Source organism: Spea bombifrons, chromosome 9, assembly GCF_027358695.1.
Source record: "Spea bombifrons isolate aSpeBom1 chromosome 9, aSpeBom1.2.pri, whole genome shotgun sequence".
In the NCBI taxonomy this organism is placed as follows: domain Eukaryota; kingdom Metazoa; phylum Chordata; class Amphibia; order Anura; family Pelobatidae; genus Spea; species Spea bombifrons.
This window is the reverse complement of record NC_071095.1, coordinates 36,294,528-36,304,963: the sequence shown is the minus strand read 5'-3', so window position 1 is coordinate 36,304,963 and position 10,436 is coordinate 36,294,528.

Genomic DNA, 10,436 nt, shown 5'->3' with positions numbered 1-10,436 from the left:
TAGAAACATAGAAACATAGAAAGTGACGGCAGATAAGAGCCAGAAGGCCCATCCAGTTTGCCCAACCTCTGAGTACTCTCCTTTAGTACTTGCCCTTATCCTATATCTAGCTTGGCATTATGCCTATCCCATGCTTGCTTAAATGACTTTACTGTATTAACATCTACCACTTCCACTGGGAGGCTATTCCATGCGTCCACTACCCTTTCCGTAAAGTAATATTTTCTGATGTTACCATTAAACCTTTGCCCCTCTAGTTTATGCTTGTGTCCTCTTGTTGCGGTTTTATTTCTTCTTTTAAATAAACTTTCTTCCTTTACTTTGTTGATTCCCTTTAAGTATTTAAATGTTTCTATCATATCCCCCCTGTCCCGTCTTTTTTCCAGGCTATATAGGTTAAGATCCTTTAACCTGTCCTGGTAAGGTTTATTTTGTAATCCATAAACCATTTTAGTAGCCCTTCTCTGCACTTTCTCCAACATATCTATATCCTTCTGGAGATATGGTCTCCAGTACTGTACACAATACTCCAAGTGAGGTCTCACCAGTGATCTGTACAGCGGCATGAGCACTTCCCTCTTCCTACTGCTAATACCTCTCCCTATACAACCAAGCATTCTGCTAGCATTACCTGCTGCTCTACTGCATTGTCTACCTACCTTTAAATCCTCAGAAATAATTACCCCTAAATCCCTTTCCTCACACGTTGAGGTTAGGACAGTACCAAATAGTCTATACTCTGCCCTTGGGTTTTTATGCCCCTGGTGCATTACTTTGCATTTATCCACGTTAAATGCCAATTGCCACAGCTCTGACCATTTTTCCAGCTTACCTAGATCGTTTGCCATTTGGCTTCTTCCTCCAGGAACATCAACCCTGTTGCAAATTTTTGTGTCGTCGGCAAATAAACATACCTTTCCATCAACACCATCTGCAATATCACTAATGAAAATATTAAAGAGAATGGGTCCAAGTACAGATCCCTGAGGTATCCCACTGGTAACAAGACCTTGTTCTGAATATACGCCATTGACTACAACCCTCTGTTTTCTGTCACTCAGCCACTCCTTAATCCATTCAACAACATTGGGATCTAAACCCAGAGATTGCAGTTTATTTATAAGTCTTCTATGTGGGACAGTGTCAAAGGCCTTACTGAAATCCAGATACGCAATGTCTACTACACCACCTTGATCAATTACTTTAGTCACCCAATCAAAAAAATCAATAAGATTTGTTTGGCAAGATCTTCCTGAGGAAAACCCATGTTGTTTTTGATTTTGAAAGCCATGTGACTTCAGATGTTCAACAATCCTTTCCTTTAACATTGTTTCCATTAATTTTCCCACTACAGATGTAAGACTAACTGGCCTGTAGTTGCCCGACTCCTCCCTACTGCCTTTTTTGTGTATAGGCACAACATTCGCTACTTTCCAATCCCCAGGGACAACTCCCGTTACCAATGATTCGTTAAATATATCAGTTAACGGTTTTGCTAGTACACCCCCAAGCTCTTTTAATAACTTGGGGTGTATCCCATCAGGCCCCATCGACTTATTTGTCTTTACCTTAGACAACTGAAGTAAAACCTCCGCCTCGATAAACTCACATATTTCAAATGATTCAGTCTTTTTTCCCAACTGAGGTCCCATTCCATCATTCTCATCTGTAAAAACTGAACAGAAATATTCATTGAGGCAGTCAGCTAAACCTTTATCCTCCTCTACATATATGCCTTTTGTTTTTAGTCTAACTAATCCTTGTTTAACTTTCCTTTTCTCATTTATATATCTAAAAAATGTTTTATCTCCATTTTTTACTGATAGGGCAATTCGCTCTTCTGCCTGTGATTTGGCAGTTTTTATAACTTTCTTTGCCTCTTTCTGCCTAATTTTATAGATCTGTCTATCTTCCTCACTTTGGGTATTTTTGTATCTACTAAAGGCTAACTTCTTGTCTTTCACGATTTTGGCCACTTCTGCAGAGTACCACAGCGGTTTCCTTAATTTTTTACTCTTACTGACCAACCTAATACAATTTTCTGTTATCTTCCATAAAACAGCTTTTACAAAATCCCATTTCTCCTGAACACCATTTAAATTGTGCCAGTCTGATAATGACTCCTCTATACATTTTCTCATTTTAGAAAAGTCAGCTTTTCTAAAATCTAAAACTTTTGTTTTTGTGTGGTGTGACTCAGTCACTGTTCGTATATTAAACCACACAGACTGATGATCACTAGATCCCAAACTTTCACCTACAGAAATATCTGTTAACAAATCTCCATTTGTGAACACTAAATCCAATGTGGCCTCCTTACGAGTTGGTTCCTCAACCACCTGTTTTAAAGATAATCCCAATAAGGAGTTTAGAATATCCGCACTCCTGGTACAACCAGCTACTTTCGTTTTCCAGTTCACATCAGGGAGATTAAAGTCACCCATGATTATAACATCCCCCTTCACTGTCATTTTAGCTATTTCCTCCACTAGTAGATTATCGAGTTCTTCTACTTGTCCTGGGGGTCTATAAATCACACCTATGCGAGTTACTTTACTTTTGCCAAATTGTACTGTAACCCAAACCCTAAGTTCTCTTCACCAACTTGTATTAAGTTAGATTTGATGTTATTTTTCACATATAGGGCCACCCCTCCCCCTTTCCTGCCCTTTCTATCTTTTCTATATAAAGAGTACCCCGGTATTGATATGTCCCAGTCATTTTTCTCATTATACCATGTCTCAGTAACAGCCACTATATCAACATTCTCAGTTGCCACAACTGTTACAAGTTCATGGATCTTATTCCCTAAACTGCGAGCATTTGTAGACATGACCTTCAGCTTGTCATTTAACACCGATGCTGCAATCACTTTCTGTCCTTGCTTTGGGGGGCAAAACATTTGCTTCTCCCTATTATCTTTATAGACCAAGCCCCCAGATCCACCCACCTGGTTACTAAGTAAATCGCCTTCCCTTTCTATACTGTCTAACCCGGTATTTATTCCCTCCCCCCCCATTCCTAGTTTAAAATCTCCTCCAACCGTCTAACCATTCTCTCCCCAAGCACATTGGACCCTCTTGCATTTAGGTGCAATCCATCACGACTATAGAGATTGTACCCCAAAGCAAAATCAGCCCAGTGCTCTAAGAACCCAAAGCCCTCCTTCTTACACCAAGACTTCAGCCATGCATTTAGCTGCCTAATCTCCCGCTGCCTTTCTGGTGTAGCGCATGGCACAGGTAGTATCTCTGAGAATACTACCTTGGAGGTCCTTTTCTTAATCTTACTACCCAAGTCCCTAAAATTATCTTTTAGGACACTCCATCTTCCTCTTACTAGGTCATTGGTGCCAATGTGCACCAAGACAGCTGGATCCTCACCAGCCCCTCCCAATAATCTATCCACTCTGTCCGCAACATGCCGAACCCGGGCACCCGGGAGACAGCAAACCATTCGGTTGCTGCGATCAGAGCTACAGATTACCCTGTCTGTTTTCCTGATTATTGAATCCCCTACCACCACAACCTGCCTGGGCTTTCCTTCCTTTCGGATCCCCTGCACATTGGATGAGCTGCTCTCCCGGCTGTTAGGGAGAACAGCTTTTTCCGCAAAGCCTACCTCTGAGTCTGCCTCCCCAACATGCTCACTTAAAAGGGCAAATTTGTTGGGAGGGAGAGACTCTGGGCTGGCTTGCCTCTTCCTCTTCCCTTCCCCACTGCAACCACGTCTTACTGTCACCCAGCTATGTGCCTGACTCCCTTCTGACTGATCTCCTCCCTCATTGCTAGGGGCCCCATCTAAACTTTGCTCAGTGAGCAACAGACTCCTCTCAAGGTTGTCAATCTCTCTCAGTGTTTCAATGTGCCTCTTAAGAGCACCAACCTCAGCTTCCAGAGAGACCAATTGATCACACTTACCACAGCGATATGGACCCAGGAACTGCTGTTCCAAGCATGCATACATATGGCATGATGTGCACTGAGTGAAATCTCCAAGTTTGCTCATTCTTTATAAAGGGACGCGAGTATAGAATTTAAACAGTTGCTTTATGTCACTTACCCTCCTTGCTCTTGCACTCTTGTGTTGCACTAACTGCTGTGGTGCACAAACTGGTCACTTACAGAAAGCAAGTCACTTAGAAAATGCAAGCCCCTTACAGTGAGCAAGCTGTGAGTTTAACCACTTCCTTATATACAGAGCAACACAGTTAATTGATTATAAACCCCACCCTTAACTAATTACACTATAGAAAATGGGAGAGAGAAAAAAAAACCAAACAGTTAATGCAAAACACAGTGTTTTTTTTTTGTTTTTTTTTTTTGTTTTTTTACCACAAACCCTTCAACCCTCTTGTTGCTGGTTGAGATACAACCCACTGTTGGTATACTTATAATACCACTTCTCTGCCGCTGCTGTGGTGCACAAACAAACTGGTCACTTACAGAAAGCAAGTCACTTAGAAAATGCAAGCCCCTTACAGTATATGTTCTGTTACACACACACACACACACACTTTTTACGTAAAAAGTCTATAAGGGGAGGCCAAGGAACGGTTGGAGCCTCTCGAAAAAAACAAGACTCCCCCTGAAAATGTTGGATTGGCTGAAATAGTTTTTAATGGAGTCATCACGGCGTTAACTGCCACGCTTCATAATTTTAAATAGTCTTCAGTTAGCTAAAACATCAATTTCAATTTTAAGTAAGTCACTTAAAGCCCGGCTTAATCTTGCTGAAATGGATTTTTGTTTAAAAAAACCTCCAAAAGGTAAAAAGTAAGATTTCATAAATGGATATTTCGGTTCTGTTTCATTTCTAGCTTCCAAAGTCGCGCAGAATACACAGAAAACAAAATGATTCCTTTTTGGTGCAAAGTTTCAATGTTGATCTTATCACCGTGGCAACCATTTACTTGGTTCTTCTGCTTAGACCATTCCTATGGTTGCTATGGTGATAGAACTGATAGAACATTCCATTGGTTCCAACGTTCCAAACGTAGCAGTTGCTCTCAGTACGTTGATCAAATTAAACTGACCCGTTATGGTCTGTATCTGGAACATGGTGTGGTTTGTGCGTTCGATTGCGAACATAATCTCTAGGTAGAGGTCGGCTTCATTTGCCTTTCGTCCTCCACTACGTTTTCCTAATCCAACAAGTAATAAAAGCATCATGAAGGTGCAGAGGCACCCCACGATTATCAGAAGAGTATCTAACATCTTCTCACTTGCCTGCTCTGCTGAGCAATGAGAAGTGTCTGAGTTTCACCTGCTTTATATAACCTCCTATGATGACATCACAGAGGCTGATGATGCAATAGTGGGCGTGGCTGCATCAAGTGGGCGGGGTCTAAATCATTTCAGTTCCAACCACAAATGAGACAAGTCCCTTAAAGCCTGGCTTAATCTTACAGAAATGGATTTTTGTTTAATAAAAAAAAAAAACAAAAGGTAAAAAGTAATATTTCATAAATGGATTTTTCGGTTCTGTTTCATTTCTGGCTTGAAAAGTCGCGCAGAATACACGGAAAACAAAATGATTCCTTTTTGGTGCAAAGTTTCAATGGTGATCTTATCACCATGGCAACCATTGACCTGGTTCTTTTGCTTAGACCATTCCTATGGTTGCTATGGTGATAGACCTGATAGAACATTCCATTGGTTCCAACGTTCCAAATGTAGCTGTTGCTCTCAGTACGTTGATATTGCCCTTGATCAAATTAAACTGACCCGTTATCTTAGAACATTAACTGATAATTGCTAAATATCATACGTTATTTGTGGGAAATAATAATATTTTTAAATAAACAGCATGAACTATACTAAATGTTAACAGAATTTTATTGACACGTTAAATTGGAAGTTCAGTTTACAGATAACATGAAAATCCTCTGGTGGAGGTCAGTGTAGGATGATGGTCTTGGACTCCATGGTGTAGCCAGCGAGACAAACAGGCAGATGATGCAATAATAGGCGTGGCTGAATCAAGTGGGCGGGGCCTAAATCATTTCAGTTCCAACCACAAATGAGACAAGTCGTTGGCAAAACAGGCTCAGGAGGGCCAACCACATATCCATACATGCGTGGTAGAGCAGCTTGTCAGCGTAACTACCAACATGTCAAGATCATGTCACAGGTGCAATCTCACCTCTCAAAGTCCCTCAAATAAATATAAAATATATTTTCTCCATTTGAGTTTTTCCTCATATTACTATGGCATTTAATTCCACCATCTAAGCGTGCCGACCCTGGCATATGTTGTGTACAGTCACCTACATAGACCTCATGTTCAATCTACATGTATGTACAAACACATGTAGGGGAAACATTTATAAAGGCCTTTTAAGAAAATTTTGTTTCCGTTCCTTTCTTTTTTTAACTTGATTTGTTAGATATTGGGACATACTGGGGAAAATGTTTTATGTAAATACAAAAAGGAGCACATGGGAGAAGACAATACCTGAGTCTAAGTAGCAATAGGTAATATCTATAATGCTGGAAGTGAAAAGTTATCCTAGGATGAGTGATATTATTAAGGTGAGGGTATTAAACATGCATGGGATAGACATACGGCTCCTGAATCTAAGACAAGACCAACGACTGATTAAGGTTTGAGTCTTTACAGCAGGAGAAACGGGCGAGTAGACGGGGGCCGAATGGGGCCGATCTGTCGGCAGGTTCCATGATTCTATAACATTAGATTTAAAAGAGCAAAATGCGCTATGCGTTGCTTTGAGACCCTTTGTATCATATTTGTTCAACATTGTGGCTTCACAGAGTCACCTGTTAACCGCTACAATGTAGCAAAATAATGAAAGCATAATTCTGTATATTATGCTGTATGATGTAGCAAAAGGAAAAAAGAATGCATGCAATTTGTGACGTGTATATGTTTTGTTACACACACACACTTTTTACGTAAAAAGTCTATAAGGGGAGGCCGAGGAACGGTTGGAGCCTCTCGAAAAAAACAAGACTCCCCCTGAAAATGTTTGATTGGCTGAAATAGTTTTTAATGGAGTCATCACGGCGTTAACTGCCACGCTTCATAATTTTAAATAGTCTTCAGTTTGCTAAAACATCAATTTCAACTTTAAGTAAGTCACTTAAAGCCCGGCTTAATCTTGCTGAAATGGATTTTTGTTTAAAAAAACCTCCAAAAGGTAAAAAGTAAGATTTCATAAATGGATATTTCGGTTCTGTTTCATTTCTAGCTTCCAAAGTCGCGCAGAATACACAGAAAACAAAATGATTCCTTTTTGGTGCAAAGTTTCAATGTTGATCTTATCACCGTGGCAACCATTGACTTGGTTCTTCTGCTTAGACCATTCCTATGGTTGCTATGGTGATAGAACTGATAGAACATTCCATTGGTTCCAACGTTCCAAACGTAGCAGTTGCTCTCAGTACGTTGATCAAATTAAACTGACCCGTTATGGTCTGTATCTGGAACATGGTGTGGTTTGTGCGTTCGATTGCGAACATAATCTCTAGGTAGAGGTCGGCTTCATTTGCCTTTCGTCCTCCACTACGTTTTCCAAATCCAACAAGTAATAAAAGCATCATGAAGGTGCAGAGGCACCCCACGATTATCAGAAGAGTATCTAACATCTTCTCACTTGCCTGCTCTGCTGAGCAATGAGAAGTGTCTGAGTTTCACCTGCTTTATATAACCTCCTATGATGACATCACAGAGGCTGATGATGCAATAGTGGGCGTGGCTGCATCAAGTGGGCGGGGTCTAAATCATTTCAGTTCCAACCACAAATGAGACAAGTCCCTTAAAGCCTGGCTTAATCTTACAGAAATGGATTTTTGTTTAATAAAAAAAAAACAAAAGGTAAAAAGTAATATTTCATAAATGGATATTTCGGTTCTGTTTCATTTCTGGCTTGAAAAGTCGCGCAGAATACATGGAAAACAAAATGATTCCTTTTTGGTGCAAAGTTTCAATGTTGATCTTATCACCATGGCAACCATTGACCTGGTTCTTCTGCTTAGACCATTCCTATGGTTGCTATGGTGATAGACCTGATAGAACATTCCATTGGTTCCAACGTTCCAAATATAGCTGTTGCTCTCAGTACGTTGATATTGCCCTTGATCAAATTAAACTGACCCGTTATCTTAGAACATTAACTGATAATTGCTAAATATCATACGTTATTTGTGGGAAACAATAATATTTTTAAATAAACAGCATGAACTATACTAAATGTTAACAGAATTTTATTGACACGTTAAATTGGAAGTTCAGTTTACAGATAACATGAAAATCCTCTGGTGGAGGTCAGTGTAGGATGATGGTCTTGGACTCCATGGTGTAGCCAGCGAGACAAACAGGCAGATGATGCAATAATAGGCGTGGCTGAATCAAGTGGGCGGGGCCTAAATCATTTCAGTTCCAACCACAAATGAGACAAGTCGTTGGCAAAGCAGGCTCAGGAGGGCCAACCACATATCCATACATGCGTGGTAGAGCAGCTTGTCAGCGTAACTACCAACATGTCAAGATCATGTCACAGGTGCAATCTCACCTCTCAAAGTCCCTCAAATAAATATAAAATATATTTTCTCCATTTGAGTTTTTCCTCATATTACTATGGCATTTAATTCCACCATCTAAGCGTGCCGACCCTGGCATATGTTGTGTACAGTCACCTACATAGACCTCATGTTCAATCTACATGTATGTACAAACACATGTAGGGGAAACATTTATAAAGGCCTTTTAAGAAAATTTTGTTTCCGTTCCTTTCTTTTTTTAACTTGATTTGTTAGATATTGGGACATACTGGGGAAAATGTTTTATGTAAATACAAAAAGGAGCACATGGGAGAAGACAATACCTGAGTCTAAGTAGCAATAGGTAATATCTATAATGCTGGAAGTGAAAAGTTATCCTAGGATGAGTGATATTATTAAGGTGAGGGTATTAAACATGCATGGGATAGACATACGGCTCCTGAATCTAAGACAAGACCAACGACTGATTAAGGTTTGAGTCTTTACAGCAGGAGAAACGGGCGAGTAGACGGGGGCCGAATGGGGCCGATCTGTCGGCAGGTTCCATGATTCTATAACATTAGATTTAAAAGAGCAAAATGCGCTATGCGTTGCTTTGAGACCCTTTGTATCATATTTGTTCAACATTGTGGCTTCACAGAGTCACCTGTTAACCGCTACAATGTAGCAAAATAATGAAAGCATAATTCTGTATATTATGCTGTATGATGTAGCAAAAGGAAAAAAGAATGCATGCAATTTGTGACGTGTATATGTTTTGTTACACACACACACTTTTTACGTAAAAAGTCTATAAGGGGAGGCCGAGGAACGGTTGGAGCCTCTCGAAAAAAACAAGACTCCCCCTGAAAATGTTTGATTGGCTGAAATAGTTTTTAATGGAGTCATCACGGCGTTAACTGCCACGCTTCATAATTTTAAATAGTCTTCAGTTTGCTAAAACATCAATTTCAACTTTAAGTAAGTCACTTAAAGCCCGGCTTAATCTTGCTGAAATGGATTTTTGTTTAAAAAAACCTCCAAAAGGTAAAAAGTAAGATTTCATAAATGGATATTTCGGTTCTGTTTCATTTCTAGCTTCCAAAGTCGCGCAGAATACACAGAAAACAAAATGATTCCTTTTTGGTGCAAAGTTTCAATGTTGATCTTATCACCGTGGCAACCATTGACTTGGTTCTTCTGCTTAGACCATTCCTATGGTTGCTATGGTGATAGAACTGATAGAACATTCCATTGGTTCCAACGTTCCAAACGTAGCAGTTGCTCTCAGTACGTTGATCAAATTAAACTGACCCGTTATGGTCTGTATCTGGAACATGGTGTGGTTTGTGCGTTCGATTGCGAACATAATCTCTAGGTAGAGGTCGGCTTCATTTGCCTTTCGTCCTCCACTACGGTTTCCTAATCCAACAAGTAATAAAAGCATCATGAAGGTGCAGAGGCACCCCACGATTATCAGAAGAGTATCTAACATCTTCTCACTCGCCTGCTCTGCTGAGCAATGAGAAGTGTCTGAGTTTCACCTGCTTTATATAACCTCCTATGATGACATCACAGAGGCTGATGATGCAGTAGTGGGCGTGGCTGCATCAAGTGGGCGGGGTCTAAATCATTTCAGTTCCAACCACAAATGAGACAAGTCCCTTAAAGCCTGGCTTAATCTTACAGAAATGGATTTTTGTTTAATAAAAAAAAAACAAAAGGTAAAAAGTAATATTTCATAAATGGATATTTCGGTTCTGTTTCATTTCTGGCTTGAAAAGTCGCGCAGAATACACGGAAAACAAAATGATTCCTTTTTGGTGCAAAGTTTCAATGTTGATCTTATCACCGTGGCAACCATTGACCTGGTTCTTCTGCTTAGACCATTCCTATGGTTGCTATGGTGATAGACCTGATAGAACATTCCATTGG